At 44.2% G+C, this 18,886-nt stretch overlaps 2 protein-coding genes across 2 annotated transcripts in view; one reads left to right on the top strand and one right to left on the bottom strand.

Annotated features, from left to right (window-relative positions):
* ADCY6 (adenylate cyclase 6) overlaps positions 1–18,886 on the bottom strand; it is a 934,310-nt gene that overhangs the window by 223,857 nt on the left and 691,567 nt on the right. The gene's annotated exons all lie outside the window — the stretch shown is intronic.
* LOC310698257 (17-beta-hydroxysteroid dehydrogenase type 6-like) overlaps positions 1–18,886 on the top strand; it is a 164,937-nt gene that overhangs the window by 661 nt on the left and 145,390 nt on the right. The window lies entirely within an intron of this gene.

Raw genomic sequence — 18,886 nt, 5'->3', positions numbered from 1 at the left:
TTCAATAATTTTTTTATTAATTTATAAGGGAAAGCAATGTCAACCAGTACAAAACAAATTACAAAAGCATGGTCAAGGATGGTTACAAACTGTAGATCATCTACTATTACAGTTGGAAAAACTGAGCAGACAAATACAATCTAGCTTGCTGACAATTTCAGGTTAATAATAATCTTCCTTGCAGGTTCAAAGTTACTCTTTACTTTCTCCCAGGCCAAAAATTATTACTGCAACTACAAACAAGAATATGTTTCAGGCAGGGGGTGACCTTACATGGCCTATACTCTTGTATACCCAATAAAGCAATGCCATACAGTTGCAAACTTATTCTGTTTACTTTCTCCCCTAGAAATTTTCAGATCCTTGCTCATCAGCAAAATGCTTTTTTTCAAATTTGGGGGTGGAGATTAAAAATAGAGCTCTCAGTCTATCTACTAATCTCAAGATTTGTTCGGTTCCACTTGACACAGAGAGAAGGTCACCTTATCCAAATATCCAATATATAGGATATCACGGAACCATCATGTTCCAAAATATATTGAGTCCATTATGTTCTGTGGAGCTCTGGCATTCTGAAAGGAAATGGACAAAATAATTTAGAATGTTTAAATTTTTAGAAACATCACCCGGTAACTCAGTTTGCAAGCTATTCATCTGGTGAATCCACTTCCTTCCATGGATATCCAACTCTCCTGAAGATGGATTACTAATTCTCCAAGCTTTGACAGCACTTCTACTGAATCACAAGACCCCCATTGTCTTCTCCTTTGTTAGAAGAAGGGAGAGACAGTGTGTGTAGGAGGCAATGTGTTCTTTGAGCCGTGTGGTGGTAAATGCAACAGCTTAAAATGGATTCAGGGAGACTGGTGCTAATGGAGGCTGAAGAAGACGAGAACTCAGCTCCAGCTGAGCAAAATACTTAAGAGTTTAGTTCTGATGGATGGGAGTCAAGTAACCAGCAAAAACAAAAAAGGAAAGATGGGTTTTTTCCAGACTTGCTTGAACAGAGAATCCCTTCTAGCTTCAGACTTGACTAAGTAAAACTTCAGGTGTGATCTGATTTGCTGTCTGTGAGTTGGACGCTTTATTCATTATTGTAATTTATAAGGCAATTTCAGGGATTTGTCAGGGATTTGACATCTCGCAACAGCCAGTGACAATGTAATAACGTGAGCATAATACCTCTGCCTCAGATATTCTTATTTATTTTTTAATTAGGAAGTTCTGTGCTTGTAACACTATAGCCCAGGCTTCCTCAACCTCTGCCCTCCAGATGTTTTTGACCTACAATTCCCATCATCCCTAACTAGCAGGACCAGTGGTCAGGGACGATGGGAACTGTAGTCTCAAAACATCTGGAGGGCCGAGGTTGAGGAAGCCTGCTGTAGTCGGACAGAATTCGTACCTCTGCAGGTGTCATTTTGGAGAAAAGCATGCTTATTCCACCCTTCCTTCATTGAGCATACATGAAGTTGGCCCACTTTAATTTCACAACTACCCCGCAAGAGATTAGGCTGAGTGTGAGACTGGGTAGCCCAAGGTTACACTGTGAACTTCATGGCTGAGTGGGGGTTTCAACCCAGCTTTCCCTGCTCAAAGTCTGTTCACTGCTGCATACACCAAGACAAGTGTGAGTAGAGCAAATTCTTGGGTAGTCGATGTGGTGTGCCCCAGATGTTGCTGGGCTGCAAGTCCCATCAGCCAAAGTCAAAGATCATGTGGAGGGCACCATGTTGGCTACCTCTGCTTCAGAAATGCTAGATACACTGGACATTGGGCCATGTATTTTGCAATGAAACGGGAAACAGAATGGAACCAAGTGGCTTCAGTGACTGAAAACCTGACCAGCTGAGGTTGTCTTGGCACAAAACAAGGAAAATGAAGGAAGTAGAAAAAGCCTTGCATTTCAACAGGTGCTGTACGCCACCAGAGATTGATTGCTGAATAACTTCCATCATCCCTGATGATTGGCTATTTGCCTTTAACCCTCTAAGGAGGACTTCCTTGTTTCCAAACAATTTCATTGGCAAGTCCTCTGGCGTGCCTACATATTCCACAGAAGATAGCTTGTACCTTTTTGTTGCTCATTATGCAAGGATCCCAGAGACAATTCCCTTATGGCACCATTTAGAAATGTCTCTGGAATTATGGGTCCTGACAAGATTATTTATTTTCTGGCCAATGTAGATTAAATACCGGTATGTTATGTACAAAAGCATTTTTATGTCTGGCAGCAGCTAAGAAGATTAGAATCAGGAACACCCACTATCAGTTGCTTGGTATTGAATGATCTAGTTAAGTATGATGTTAATGCTTTAATCTATTGTTCATTGGACTGGCTTGAATCCAAATCCTTCTCCATAATAGTGGGAGAAAAGCCCCCCCCCCCAACGTTAAAGTCACCCACATGGAGGTTTTTTCTTTTTTAAATGCAGGAACATACGCACTTGTGTGAATGCATGTGTATAAGTAATGGTGAGCATTGCCTCATTGTAATCTCTGCTTCCTCCCTCATCAAGAACACCCACTCTATGCCTGCCTATGCAAGGCACTTTACTCCTATGCTAACTAGTTCAAAGGATGCCTTGCGGTCAAGTGTTGCTTTTGCAAGTGGAGAGTGGAGAACTAGTGGATGTTAAGGCTTAAAGCAATCCCAGTGGACAGGCATTTCTGTTCCATTAGCACATCCCTGAGACATCTTACACTCTTGTTGTTAAGCCAACATTGCATGTTCAATTAAGGCGTGATTGATCATTAGTCATCACAGAGGCAAAATTCTACTGAAGGTTATTTACTTGGAAAGATGGCTGGGGACAGGCAAGGCACAGTGGCAAGATTTTGTTGCTTCAGGAGAAGTGATGCTCCTTCAGAAAACTATCTCTCTGCTCTTCCCTGTTCAGCTTCAGGTCAAATAAGCTATAACATATTGGAGTCTGCATGATGAAGATCCCCCATATCACTTCTAATTGGGCCCAAAATTGTGGAGGTGTGAGTAGACAGACAGTGTGAGTCTTGTAGCATCAGCTCCCACCCCCAACAGCATAAGAACATAATAGCTTGACCACAGTGACTCAGGCATTAGTGACTTGTTCCTCACTTTCATGAACTTAATATTTTAGTGTTGCAGCACTTACACTTTGGAACTCCCTTCCTACTGACACCAAGCTGTATGCTTGTTGGCACCTACTTAAAACATTTTTGTTTAGGCAAGCCTATCCAGACGTAAAAATGACATATGTCTTATCCTGTTTTCCAATACTGTTGATTTCAATCACCTTTCGAATGTTTTTAACTACCTGTTTTTAAGTGATCTTGTCAGGGAACTGACATCAGAGGCACGGGAGAAGGAGAGGGTCTCTGATTCTGCAGGAGAAGGTCCCAGCGCTAGGGGGAGACTCAGCTGGGAAGAAGGGGAAGGGAATAAGTGTAACACCGGGGATCCAGGAGAGCAACGGGACAAGGAGGTGCAGGGGCTCCAGGATTCTTCGCTGGAAGTTAGTGAGGAGAGCCCAGGCACCCCGCTACCCACGCCCACCCTGTGCAGGAGACTCCCGCGCAGTGAGAGGCGGAGACGCTTGGGCGTCAAACAGCTCTTATGTTGGCAGCGCTTTAAGAAACGCCCACAGACAGATTCTACGAGTGACTAAGGGCAGCCACGCTGAGATGGGCTGTGCAGTCCGAAGGGTTTAACCAGGCAATCCAATGCCCAAACGGGGCAGGATTACGCACGAGTAACTCCCAACCACTACAGATCTTTATTTATAATTTTATTTTATGTTTTTGTAAACCACTCAGAGGTTTCTGTTTTGCAGATGAGCAGTATATAAATTTTGTTAGATAAAATAAACATAGGAAATGAAACCAAAGGCCTCTCTGGTGCAGCAACCTTCTCTTTCAGTGGCCAGCCTGATACTTCTAGGAAGCCCACAAGCAAGACATGAGCTCATCCATTTTGCAAAACCAACAGCACATCTCTGCATTTCTCCCAGCCGAGTGTTTCCATAAATGAGGCATAAATGCTTCTGATAGGTGTGTGTGTGTAATATATATAATGATTCATACTGTGGAAGAGAGGTCTCATGTAATGTGACTGAGCACTTTAGTCAATGAAGGCTTTATATTATATTGCACAGCCGCCTGAAGCAAAAAAGCCTTTCAGCCTCACATAGGAATAACCCTCAAGTCTGTGTCTCCTTCTCTTGCTAGATTCATGTTGCAAAATCTGGTAGGTAGCTGTGTCAGGGCAAACAATTTGGAAATGGCTGAGGTAGACCAGGGATGAGGCAGCTGCGGTCCTCCAGATGTTGCTGGACTCCCATTTCTCCATCAGCCTCAGGGATAATGGGAGTTGCAGTCCAGCAACATCTGGGGTGCACAGATGCCCCATCCCTGAACCAGACAGCAGTCCTGTTGATGCAAGCAATTGGGTGTATTGAACGGGGAGAAGGAAGGAGCAAGCCCGTGGTGGCAGTTCCAATCCCACAAGTGGGAAGAATTTTAAAAAGCCAAGTTCCCGATTGCAGGTGATAATCTTATTTCAGTACAGGGTGGTTATATTAAATGCCCTTTACACAGGGCCGGCCCAAGACATTTTGGCACCTGAGGCAAACCCCAAAATGGCTGTAGAGGCAGCATTGGGCAGGGGCAGATCTGGTCTCTAAGGAGCTCGTTGCAGCTGTTGCTGGTACCACAGTAGCAGGAGTGGGCCATGCATTCCTCAGAGGCCAGATCTGCTGCCCCTGTGAATCCTGCCACCCAAGGTGGTGGCCTCACCTTGCCTCATGGGTGGGCCAGCCCTGCCTTTACGTTACTATTGTTCCATGTTGTTGTTTAGTCTTGTCCGACTCTTCATGACCCCATGGACCAGAGCACGCCAGGCACTCCTGTCTTCCACTGCCTCCCACAGTTTGGTCAAACTCATGTTGGTAGCTTCCAGAACACTGTCCAACCATCTCGTCCTCTGTCATCCCCTTCTCCTTGGGCCCTCCATCTTTCCCAACATCAGGGTCTTTTCCAGGGAGTCTTCTCTTCGCATGAAGTGGCCAAAGTATTGGAGCCTCAGCTTCAGGATCTGTCCTTCCAGTGAGCACTCAGGGCTGATTTCCTTCAGAATGGATAGGTCTTATCTTCTTGCAGTCCATGGGACTCCTCCAGCACCATAATTCAAAAGCATCAATTCTTCGGCGATCAGTCTTCTTTGTTCCATGTTTACATGCATTTTTCTAGCTTTCATCTCTACCTGTAGCTTCCTCTGCCTTTCAGTGCCCTTATAGTAGATGCCTTTAAGCAACACAAATTCCTCTCAGCCCTTGGCAATAACCAATAGTGCATATTTGCATAATAGCATAGCGTAAAACCAGCTAAAACCAGATTTCCTTCAGATTCTCCTCATTTGTGACCAGTAGTTGGGTCAAGCTCACTTCCTTCACCTCTACATCACACCCTGGCATCATGGGAAAGTGCACATGAGTCAGCAAAAATGCCTCTGTTGGCTTCTGCATCCTGAGGCAGGTAGGCAGATGTCCAAAGTCCTAATAAAGGTTCTCCATGTGGAAGCAGGTAGAAGGCCCAGGACAGGAGAAGGCATGCATTGTGGAGAGAAGCAGAGCTGCCTGTTGCCTCGTCAGCCTTCAGATCTTTTAATTAACCTTCTGATCTTGCAGTCTTTTTGCTCCTCCTGTGTAATGCCATTCTCCAGCTGGATCTTAGCTCTTTGCTGTAACTCACCAGCTCAGAGCCATTTAACGTTTCATACTCCCCAGGGAAGCAGGCACAGCTGCTGGGTAAAGAGAGCTGATTAGATGACCAAGCCAAGCAGCCTGCTGTTCCCACCCAAGAGGAGATTAATTGGGCCTCTTACAGTATAATGTGTGCACATTACTGGGGCAGGGAGGAAGTAACGCTGGAAAGGAGAATCCTCATTAATGAAGGAATGTACTTTTCTGTGATGCTGAAGCCGCAACTGAACGTTAAGCCAAAAGACAATGTCAGGATTGGCTGACTTATCAGAAAAGCTGAAAAGCGTTTTGACAGTGAACTGGACCCTGGACCCTCCCCCTAAGAAAAATGATTATTAAGACCATAAGAATTATAGAAGTGTAGAGTTGGAAGGGACCCAGTAGGGTCATGTAGTCCAACCCCCTGCAATGCAGTAATATGCAACTGTCCCAAAAGAGCCTAGGACTTGCCGATCAGAAGGTCAGCAGTTCGAATCCCCGTGACGGGGTGAGCTCCCATTGCTTGGTCCCTGCTCCTGCCAACCTAGCAGTTCAAAAGCACGTCAAAGTGCAAGTAGATAAATAGGTACCACTCCAGAGGGAAGGTAAACGGCGTTTCCGTGCGCTGCTCCGGTTCGCCAGAAGCGGCTTAGTCATGCTGGCCACAGAACCCGGAAGCTGTACGCTGGCTCCCTCAGCCAATAAAGCGAGATGAGCACCGCAACCCCAGAGTCAGTCACGACTGGACCTAATGGTCAGGGGTCCCTTTACTTTACCTTTAGAGTTGGAAGGGACCCAGTAGGGTCATCTAGTCCAACCCCCTGCAATGCAGTAATATGCAACTGTCCCAAACCTGCAAACTTGGTGTTATCAGCACCACGCTGTAACCAGCTGAGCTATGTAAGAAGAGCAGTTCTGCTGGAACAGGCCAATGCCCCATCTAGTCCCACATACTATTCTCACAGTGACCAAACAGGTGCCTATGGGAAGGTGACAAGCAGCATCCAAGTGCAACAACACACTTCTCCCTTGTGATTCATGCAAATACGCTGTAGCTTTTGTCGAACGTTTAAAATCTTTCATTCGTGCATGAAAAAAATATGGCAATCTACCCCAGGTATGAAGAATACACATGTTATAACTCACACAAGGATGGGGGTATAAATTCAGTTTCTAGTTCACACTTTCTGAAACAATATGTAAACTGAAATTATTATTATTATTATTATTATTATTATTATTATTATTATTATTATTATTAATTATTATTCATCCCCCGCCCATCTGGCTGGGTTTTCCTGTACAGCTATCCTTTGAAATTCCTGCTCCCCCAAATGTTCTGATGCGGCTCTCCAGCCACTCAAATAATGTGAGTAAAAATGTGTGTATTATGAGACAGTGTCCATAAAATTGCATTTATTGGTGAAAATAACATATAAGATGCATTGCGTATGGGGAAACGGCTTGCAAATCTGTATTATTAGGAGAAACTAGACACCCAGAGCGGCTGGGAAAACCCAGCCAGATGGGTGGAGTGTAATAATAATAACAATTATTATTATTATTATTATTATTATTATTATTATTATTATACACACTGCCCAGGCTTCTGCCTCAGGGAGATCACTTCAGTGCTGCTGACACTGTGGTTTGACTTTGCCCCCAGAGACACATTCCATTCTTGAGACAGATGGATACAAACAATATTGTAAACCGCCTTGTGATTCCTCGATGAAGGGTGGTATAGAGAATTAATAAATCATAATCATAATCTTACTTGAAGAGTTTAGCACCAGAAGCTAAAGCTTGACATTGGCTGGCAGCTGGACATGGTATTTGGAAAAGGGAATGCCAATGTATCGGAACATCCCCACTTTTTAAAAGGTAAAGGTACCCCTGACTGTTAGGTCCAGTCGCGGACGACTCTGGGGTTGCAGTGCTCATCTTGCTCTATAGGCCGAGGGAGCCAGCGTTTGTCCGCAGACAGCTTCCAGGTCATGTGGCCACCATGACTAAGCCGCTTCTGGCGAACCAGAGCAGTACACAGAAACACCATTTACCTTCCTGCTGGAGCAGTACCTATTTATTCTCTTGCACTTTGGCATGCTTTCAAACTGCTAGGTGGGCAGGAGCTGGGACTGAACAACGGGAGCTCACCCCGTCACGGGGATTCAAACCGCTGACCTTCTGATTGGCAAGTCCTAGGCTCTGTGGTTTAGACCACAGCGCCACCCGCATCCCCACATTTAGCACGTACCTTATCATCTATGGTACATACCAAGCTCTGGTCTTATCCATCTATCTCTAGATAATGAATACATTTGAGTTAATCTCAGAGAGCTTGAGTTGTTAACTGAAAGATGTAGTAAACTGGGGCGGGGGGAGGGGGAGAGAGAGAACTGCATAGAAATAGGGAGCTGAAAAGCTTTAGTGACAGTGATTTCCCTGCAACTTTTACGACACTAGTTGCTCCTAGAATCCTTCATGAAATATTTTATATGGAGAGAGACTTGAAAGCTTCAGGCTTAATCTATTGATTTTAATCAGTTACAGAGTTGGAACTGAATGGGGAAAACGCACCAGGAAGATGCAATTTTCAACTGATTTCAAGGCATTCTGGAAAATCACTCCAATCAAAGACCTGTAAACAACAGACAGATCAGGCTTCTCATTGCTGTAGTACTTGGGCACTCATCCAATACCAACGTATTTGTTGCAAAGCCCCCGTGATGGTAGCAGAGGAATACCTGTAGCAGGATGGCCTACAGCAGGGATGGAGAAGCTGTTACCCACCATATGGTGCTGAACTACAACTCCCATCATCCCTTACTGTTGAGCATGCAACTGGGGCTGGTGGGAGTTGGAGCCCAATGACATCAGGAGGGTCACATTTTCCCACCCTTGCTTTAGAACTATGGGGAGAAGAGTCCTGAAGGTGATTTGAGGGCCCATTTGTATGCCGGGAGGCAACCTGGCCCCAAGCCATTTTGAGCTTTAAAGGTGGATACCAACACTCTGAAATGGGCCTGGAAATGGACAGGCAGGCAGCTGGAGGCGTGTGGGTGTAATTTGGCCATAATAACTTTGCTATTTGGTTATGGGCCAGCTGATTTTTCCATGCCATTTTCAAAAGCAGCCCTACATATATAATAATAAAATATTTATTGCGGTCCAAAGACCCATCGGACAATTTCAGAACAAAATACAGTTAAGACAGCCAACCACAAAAGAGAGAGGAACCAAGGCGGTCATTTTGTTTTGTCTCAAGCATGATGATCCTTGTTTCTTTTAACTTCCAAGAGAAACTTTGCCACGGCCAGTGTAATATCATTAGGCCTGTCATCCAAAAGATATTTAATATGGGAGGCTTCAGATTTTCCCGGCAGGGGTTTGATCAGTTGGTTCCTTGCTTGCTCATACTGCCCACATTGCAGTAAAATATGCTTCGTGCAATCGACGTCCTGAGAACATAAACAAGATAAGGGATGCCTCTCAGTCTACCATTTAGCACTTCCGATGGAAATACATTTAGTCTGGCTTTGGTAAATAAGCACCAATAGGTTGGTACAGAGAGGTTCCTAAGATATGAGGGTGTCTGAAAGTCATACCCATATTGGATTCCTGCTGCTACCGGGCCACAAATTACATGAGATCGAGATTGTAGGTCGCTATGTGAAATGTACACTGCACTGATCCTAGGCAAGACCTATGCAGCTCAAACTTTACAGGTGAAAACCAGAAGCAGGAAACGGTTGCAGAGTGATGTGTTAAACTTTTTCACTTCTGTATTTTGTACTGGTTGAAATTGTGGAGCTGTCTTTAGAAGGCACCAGGAGTGCTGACTTGACCTCGCAACAGCAGGCGGCTGGTGCTTGCTGACATCACCGTGGTGTGCACGAGTGGAATCTAGGGGCAACAGCCCATTCATTTAAAATTTGTGGGTGCTGGGGTACTCAGGACCCCACATAGTCAGCGCCCCTGGAAGGCATTATTAGTAGCCCAGTCTAGAAATTACGAAAGCATAGATGACAGAGGCAAGGTGCCAATCATCAAGGAAAGTTTGCAGCTCTGCTATCACTGCACAGTTGTGGAGTGATAACAGAGCTTGTTTTCAAGTAAGAAGGCATCACAATAAAGAATTAGACATCCACAGCCCTCAAGCTTTGACAGTGGTTTTTTTTAAAAAGGTGACACATGAGGACTGCTAAGAAGAAACAGAATTGAAAACAGGCGATGAGGCATTGAACTTAAATATGAGGAAGGGTGGAAGAGAAAAATGTCACAAAAGGATTCCTATTGTAATCATGTATAGGGGGAAAGGGGGTGTGCCCCTACCTGCCAGGAATGGGAGTCAGGAGCAGGGTGGCAATAAGTCACATGGCATCAGTGAAGTTAACTCACTCTTTAAGGAAACAAGGTCAACTCAGAAGGCCAGGCCTAGTGAGCATAGCAACTCACCCGAATGAGGCAGCTTTGGGGACTGAAGGTCCCCACCTTCCCACTGTTGTCTAAGTTCCCTGCCCTGGGTCCTTCCCAAGTGATCTGAGATTGTGTCGCCATGACTGTCCCTGCTGCTCCCTCTTCATACCTCTTCTGGGTCTGGGAGACCAGGGTGGAGGGTATTGGATTACTCAGCTGGAGGGGGAGACCCCCTGGCTTCTTCACCAGCCTGATTCATCTCTGCCTCTCCCGCCACCTCCTCTCCAGCCTCCACTTCTGCCTTTGATCCTAGACTGTTCTCTGCCCCAGCCTCTTCCTGCTCACTAAACCCTCTTCAGTACCCAACACCTCCTTCTCCCAGTCTGCTCCCTCTTCTCCCTTGGACCACTCATCGCCATTCTACCACTAATCCCCAGGCTCTGAGCCTTGTGGGTTCCCCCACCACTCATCGGCAGCTAACCAGCCCATGACACTACCCCCCCCCACACACACCTGCTGTCAACATGTGGGTTTTTTGGGTGGGAAGACATTTGTTATATGTGCATGCTCTTTCTATGACTGGGAACCATGATTGCACAGACTGAATGCATACAGCAGCCTCCCTTCTAGAGATGCTGCTGCCCTCAACATGCGGATGGCAAAGAGTCGATGTGAAGGCAGGGCCAACAGGGCACAGCCCCACTTTCCACATGATAAAAAACCACATGGCAGAGAAAGCCTGAATAAGGCTTATTATCTTGTTTCAAAAGAGTCTGAAAGGAAGGTCTGTACCACCCAGTGATACCTGTTTTATACCAGTTTAAGTGTCACATCTTCCTCCAAAAGAGTCTTGGGAATTGTAGTTTGAGGACAGTGCTGGCTATTCTATTAGAAATCCCTAGCACCCATTCACAGTTTTATAGTTCCCAGGGTTCCCTGGGCCATCTCAGGTCTGCATAGGTGAGACAGCATGGCTGTTGGGCAATAAGCAACTGCAAAAAGCAAGAACAGAAAGCCGAAATGTATGGTGAAAAAAATAAAAACAGGGAAGAAGGGGGGGTGGATCAGAAGAATAGACGAAGGAATGTGGTTTGACAGAGAAGGGCAGAGAGGAATTCCACATAACAGTATGACAATTGTTTCATCAGTGCAAGCTCTTCAGCTTGCCAGGCGGAACAATCCCCACTGAGTGATTGCAAAGGACAGAATGGAGAGAGAAAGCCGTGATCTAATTTTGATGCCATCTTCCTTCCCAAAGTATAACAGTAAACCCCACATCTGGGGTGTCACGACATGGCAGCCTGCTCTCCAGACCCCAGTGGCAAGAGGCCAGTGGAAGCTAACAATATTGGAAGCAAGAGAATGAAAAGGAGATCAAGAAACAAGGAGGAGGTGATGAGCAGAAGGGAGAGAAACATTACTGATATATTTCGAATCCAGCCAGCCATTGTGTCTGTCATTACAGGGAATTGAATCTGGTGGCTATGAAGTGCCCATAACAAGCTCATAGAACAGTAATAGGGGGGAAAAGAGACTGTATGACCCACAAACAGAAAGGCTAATGAACAGAAAGGCCATTGCTGTACAGAAATGCTATTGCTGTACAGTGGTAAAAGGTAAAGGTAAAGGGACCCCTGACCGTTAGGTCCAGTCGTGACCGACTCTGGGGTTGCGGCGCTCATCTCGCTTTATTGACCAAGGGAGCCGGCGTACAGCTTCCGGGTCATGTGGCCAGCATGACTAAGCCGCTTCTGGCGAACCAGAGCAGCACACGGAAACGCCGTTTACCTTCCCGCTGGAGTGGTACCTATTTATGTACTTGCACAACTGCTAGGTTGGCAGGAGCAGGGGCCGAGCAACAGGAGCTCACCCCGTCGCAGGGATTCGAACCGCTGACCTTCTCATCGGCAAGTCCTAGGCTCGGGTTAAGTACTTCATTCGTTCCGGAGGTCTGTTCTTAACCTGAAACTATTCTTAACCTGAATCACCACTTTAGCTAATGGGGCCCCCTCTGCCGCTGCGCTGCCGGAGCACAATTTCTGTTCTCATCCTGAAGCGAAGTTCTTAACCCGAGGTACTATTTCTGGGTTAACGGAGTCTGTAACCTGAAGTGTATGTAACCCAAGGTACCACTGTAAACCACTCTGGTTCTTGTTTGAAGAAGAGTGAGGGTTAAAATAAAATAAAATAAAATAAAAGGGTGTCTTTGAATCATTGTCTTTTAGGCCAAGATACTGTTTCTCCTGGGGCTTTATTTACCAAAGTATTTTTGTCCATCTTTTTACTAAATGTTTAAGGACCACAACACTTGATGCCATGCGGATTTTGTCTCTCATTGGCCTTGTTTGCACATAAAGCAAAGCCATGGCTTGTTTAACAATCCGTGAGTTAACTACAAGTTGTGCCACAGATCATCAAACAAACCATGGCTTGATTCCCCAAAGCCTCGTTTGTTTTCCAGCTGCTTTTGCCTTGTCCCGTTGTAGGTGGGTGAGTGTCACTGGAGTGGGGTGGTCAAACAAACTATAGTGAAGGAAGAGTGCTGGACTCACACATAAAGTCAAGTCATAGTTTAAACAGTTGGGGAAGGGCCACAGCTGAGCAGCACAGCATCTGCTTTGCATGCAGAAGGTCCCAGGTTAATTTCTCAGCATCTCCAGGTAAGGCTGAGATTGGCCTCTGTCTGAACTCCTGGAGAACTGCTGCCAGTCATTCTAGATAATGCTGAGCTAGATGGACCAGTGGTGTGATGCAGTTATTGTTGTTGTTTAGTTGTTTAGTCGTGTCCGCCTCTTTGTGACCCCCTGGACCAGAGCACGCCAGGCACTTCTGTTTTCCACTGCCTCCCGCAGTTTGGTCAAACTCATGCTGGTAGCTTCGAGAACACCATCCAACCATCTCGTCCTCTGTCGTCCCCTTCTCCTTGTGCCCTCCATCTTTCCCAACATCAGGGTCTTTTCCAGGGAGTCTTCTCTTCTCATGAGGTGGCCAAAGTCTTGGAGCCTCAGCTTCAGGATCTGTCCTTCCAGTGAGCACTCAGGGCTGATTTCCTTCAGAATGGATAGGTTTGATCTTCTTGCAGTCCATGGGACTCTCAAGAGTCTCCTCCAGCACCATAATTCAAAAGCATCAATTCTTCGGCGATCAGCCTTCTTTATGGTTCTTCTTTATGGTCTGATGCAGTAGCTTCCTATAATCAAACCAAGGTTAGTAAAACAGCAGCAAACCATGGATACAGATTGTGGCTTGCTGGCAGTAACCAAACTATAGTTAAGCTCCTGGATTGGGTTCGCACATAATGTTAAGCCATGGTTTAATAAACCATATTTTAATAAATTATAATTTAGTATTATGGTTACATGCAAACCCCTTCTTTCTTTCTTTCTTTCTTTCTTTCTTTCTTTCTTTCTTTCTTTCTTTCTTTCTTTCTTTTTTAAAAAAATATTTTTATTACATTTTTCAGATACAAACTCCAGAAATATAAGAAGTGTAAGAAGAAATAAGAAAAAAGAAGAAAGAAAAAAGAAAAAAGAACCAACTTTCCAAAGCTTTTTTACACAACCTACCGGACTTCCCCACATCTTCCTCCCCTGCATTTTTTCAATAGAAATATCAGCAAATTATTACCTTGTTTCATGTCTTATTTTGTACCTTTCAGATATTATGTTTTGGATTTAAAATACTTTTTATCAATTACTTGTACCTTGAATTAAACATAATATTACTTTGAAATTCAACCTTTTCTTACTTATAACTTAGCTTCCTGTTTCACCAAATCTAATTGCTGAAGCTAAAATTTCCAAATCGTGCAAATTCTTAACATTCATACAACTTATAATATTTTTGTAAATAGTCCTTAAATTTTTTCCAGTCCTCTTCCATTGTTTCTTCTCCCAAATCTCGGATTCTGCCAGTCATTTCGGCCAGTTCCATATAGTCCATCAATTGCGTCTGCCACTCTTCCAGTGTGGGTAGATCTTGTGTCTTCCAGTATTTTGCGATGAGAATTCTTGCTGCTGTAGTTGCATCTTTCTTTCTTTCTTTCTTTCTTTCTTTCTTTCTTTCTTTCTTTCTTTCTTTCTTTCTTTCTTTCTTTTTCTATCTCTCTGTGCATTCATTCCAACACTTCTTCACTTCTATTTATTCTTTTTGTTCCAAGTGTGCATGTCTGAGAATCTATTAACAAAAGCCTATTTAGTAAAGATTACTCCCCTCTCAAGGGTGTTCCTTAGAACAGACGAAAGAGAGAAGAAATACGAAACATAAAAACATTACAAATATTCAGGCAGATGAGATGCTTCCCCTCAATTGCTTTTGTTCCAATTATAATCTTGTTCATCAGCACACGGGGCACAAAAAGCACACAGACACATTCAGCTCGCAAGCACAGCACTTCAAGAGTGCTCCTTTCCTACTTCATAAAAACTGACAGAAAAAGAGTTTTTCTTTTATCTAAGGAGTAGGCCAGTTTTGTCCTATCAATATGAAAGATGCCACAAATTCAGTAAATGCTGATTTGTACCAGTCATTCTTAAGGTTTATAGAAAACTGGTGGGCAATGACAGAAAATGTTGGCATCCACCAGTAAAATCTCAAATACAATTAAGTGCCAAGCTGATGTGGTAAATGTCAGGATTTTTTTTTTGTCAGGCAACACAAAGTTCAAATTGAGAAATTGGCCGCGGCTCTGTGCTCCCTGGGGCTTTTGGTTGAAGGAAAGAACTGCAGGCAGTTGTAGCTAAGACATTTGACCAACAGCCCACACTTCTCCTGCCCCAAGGAATCACATGACAGCAGAAGGCCGATAAGGTGTCTTAAATATCCATTTCCCAAATCTTCTGGCTTCTCTTAATCCTGTGTCTTGAGGAGGCCACCAGACTCTCTTTTTGTGCAGGTGGAATACCAGTCCTTGGCTGGGCTGCCTGCTTAATGTCCTGTGGGGAATATGTGGGAATCCCAAGAGACTCCACTTTGGTAGGGTAGCCAATCATGTACGAATTTTCTCTGAAGCAAATGAATCTGGATTCCTTATGTACAGTAGGTAGGGCTCCTTCCAGACCAACTGCCCAGGCCTTGGTAGGGACCTAGAGAGTACAGTGGTACCTCGGGTTAAGAACGTAATTCATTCTGGAGGTCCGTTCTTAACCTGAAACTGTTCTTAACCTGAGGTAGCACTTTAGCTAATGGGGCCTCCCACTGCCGCTGCGCGATTTCTGTTCTCATCCTGAAGCAAAGTTCTTAATCCGAGGTACTATTTCTAGGTTAGCGGAGTCTGTAATCTGAAGCGTCTGTAACCTGAAGCGTTCGTAACCCGAGGTACCACTGTACCCCTAATCTTTTTATATGGTACCGTGATAGGAATTTTGAGGTCTTAGATATATGGTAATGTTCATACGCATACCAACCAAGCACGTACATAGATCAACACAGGAAGACCAACCTGGAACCATTTTGATTCCTAAACTGAGCAAATGTTTTCTCTGCAAGGTCAAAGTGGGAAACCTCCCCATTGTCTCTTTCCTCACAAATCCTGTCTTAAGGGCACATTTAAGATATGAATAAGGTGTGAGCCTGTGACTCACTACAAAAGAATGGCCAGGCTCCCCAGGCAATCCAATCAAGTAACCTGCCAGACAGGAGGTGTAAACAACGACAGGAGAAAAACAACATTAAAATTTCTGTAGTAGATAGGTAGCCGTGTTGGTCTGCCATAGTCAAAATAAAAAAATTCCTTCCAGTAGCACCTTAAAGACCAACTAAGTTAGTTCTTGGTATGAGCTTTCGTGTGCATGCACACTTCTTCAGATCTGTTTTAGACTGCCTTTTTTGTGATGTAGGTATGATGTTTCTGGGGGTGGTCTTGATCTACAGGGTGGCAATTTCAAAAGTCTTTATAAGGCCTTGCGCGCCATTGTTCTGGGTTCCTCCTCCTTTCCTGCGGGTGAGGGGAGCACCCTGTTGCAACAGATCAATAAAGATCAAGCTTACTAGCTGCTTTGCTTCTCAATATTCTCTGGTTGGCCTCTCTTATCTTCTCCTACCAATAGGGAACCTATGTAAGGACTCTATATGAGCTGTTGGATACCCCATAAGGGAAAAGGGCAATTTTTGTTTACAACAGAACATAAGATCATCCATCTCAACAGTGTTGGCTTCTTTGCTTGTAAATTTCCACCTACAAAAGTGCATGGACTCTGAGAAATGAGGGCTCTGGATTTGCTGCTGCTGTACTGATGTCAAAGGGGTTAAGATAGGCGTCACTGATTTGCCAGGCAGCCAAATAAGCAGGCAACAGGGAGCAAATACACAGTTTTATTTATAGAGTTCACTTTCCTGATCATCACCTGCAATGAAAATAAGCTTATTTTTAAACAGACTCTTCTCGTGCTTGTCAAAACAGCAGCGCATGAACTGGAAATAAACTACATACCACCCCATCTCAAAGGGGGACAGCAATAGGTGAACTGGCTCATGGGGAAATGAGCTCAGCTTGCTGGGCATCTATTGTTCAAGGCATGACAGCAGCAGAGACCCATCTCTTTAAATGTGGGTCTGCTTCCAGATTGTGTTTTAATAATAATAATAATAATAATAATAATAATAATAATAATAATAATAATAATAATTTTTATTTATATCCCGCCCTCCCCAGCCAAAGCCGGGCTCAGGGCGGCTAACAATAAAATAGTGCAACATTCAAAAAACATTTCATTATAAAAATTAATTAAAATCCAATTGATGGCAACCATTAAGCTTAAGTTCTGTAAGTCAGGCTGCGCCCTGACCAAAGGCCTGGTGGAACAGCTCTGTCTTGCAGGCCCTGCGGAAAGATGTCAAATCCCGCAGGGCCCTGGTCTCTTGTGACAGAGTGTTCCACCAGATCGGAGCCACAGCCGAAAAAGCCCTGGCTCTAGTTGAGGCCAGCCTAACCTCTCTGTGGCCTGGGACCTTCAGGATGTTTTTATTTGAAGACCGTAAGTTCCTCTGTGGGACATACCAGGAGAGGTGGTCCCGTAGGTACAAGGGTCCTAAGCCGTATAGGGCTTTAAAGGTTAAAACCAGCACCTTAAACCTGATCCTATATTCCACCGGGAGCCAGTGCAGCTGGTATAGCACCGGGTGAATGCGATCCCACAGCGAGGACCCTGTAAGGAGTCTCGCCGTGGCATTCTGCACCCGCTGGAGTTTCTGGGTCAGTCTCAAGGGCAGCCCCACGTAGAGTGAGTCACAATAATCCATTCTGGAGGTGACCGTTGTGTGGATCACGCTGAAGGGTCAAGAGATGCTGACCCCTCTTCTTTCCTGTAACTTACCTCCCTGCAGTCTCTCCTCTCCAAGCACTTTGCTCCAACTAGAGTTCATTTCTAGTAATGGACTACAGTAGGGAGATGAGGGAAGCATTTGGGGGAAGAGGTTGGAGGGAAGTAAGCTGCAGGCAGGGAGGTACATTCTTTCACCTTTGGTGGACGTGCCCAAAGATTAAGGCTTTCTGGGAAATGATATATAATGAACTGAAAAAGGTATTTAAATATACCTTCCTGAAAAAACCAGAGGCCTTTCTCTTGGGCATTGTCGGCCAATCGGTGTTAAAGAAGGATAGAACTTTCTTTTTGTATGCAACGACAGCAGCAAGAATACTTATTGCAAAGTACTGGAAGATGCAAGATTTGCCCACTTTGGAAGAATGGCAGATGAAGCTGATTGACTGTATGGGACTGGCAGAAATGACTGACAGAATCCGTGACCAGGGAGAAGAGTCGGCAGAAGAAGATTGGAAAAAATGTAAGGACTATCTACAAAAATACTGTAAAATTAAGGAATGTTGAATAATGTTGGATTGAAATTAAGCGGTTCCTAGCTGTAATGGTAAAGGGAATTTGATCTTTGAGATAAGGATTTGCTGTATAATAATTTGAACTGGGTATACAAGAAGGGGAGGTATGAGGAGGTCGGGGAAATATGTTATGAGAAAATAAGTTGTGAAATTTATGTTTTTTTTGTTTTGTTTTTTGTTTGCTTTTTTCTTTTTGTTTGTAAAAATTGGAAACTCTAATAAATATTTAAAAAAAAAATAAGCTGCAGGCAGGGAGAGGGTTCAGTGCCACTCATCTATGCATTCCTTTTGATCTTAAAATTGGACTGATTAACTGAACCCCAGCCTCCATTTCTCCTGAAGCAAACTCATTATTTAAGGAGAATGGTTTGCTGCTGTCATGTTTCATTTGGCCTCGTTCTGCCTAAAGAAAAAGTTCGGTCACATTTCCGGATTATGAATTGCCATTAAGTCCAACAATATTGTTACTCTGGGGGATATTAAGGGACTGGGGAAGAGAGGAGCCCGTGAGCTTGTGACAAATCCTGGTGGGATTGAAATTGGTAGGAAACGGGAAAGCACTGAACATGTGTCAGATCTGGATTGGATTAGAAAGCTTTGTCACACATTACATAAGTGAAGGAGGAAAGACTATATACACTCCAAGCTTATTCGATGTGAAATTGATTAGGATCTGCACTGGCTTCAGAATTGAGTTCAGAATAGTGAGTCTTTAAATCATTCATGGACTTCAGAAAGCTGTCCAATGTTATCAGATGCTCAAAAGGAATCTGAATGTTTCCTAAACTGCCTCGGTCAATCTGGAAGACCTCATGTGACAGATCTGGTGGATTGACCAACTTCTTCTTTGTATAACTTTTTCTAACAACAACAACAATTTAAAAAAAACAGTGGTCTGCAAAAGGGTGAATCTTTG

This window comes from Podarcis liolepis (genome assembly GCF_965112155.1).
Source record: "Podarcis liolepis genome assembly, chromosome: 2".
NCBI classification, from domain to species: domain Eukaryota; kingdom Metazoa; phylum Chordata; class Lepidosauria; order Squamata; family Lacertidae; genus Podarcis; species Podarcis liolepis.
This window is presented reverse-complemented; position numbering and strand designations above follow the sequence as displayed.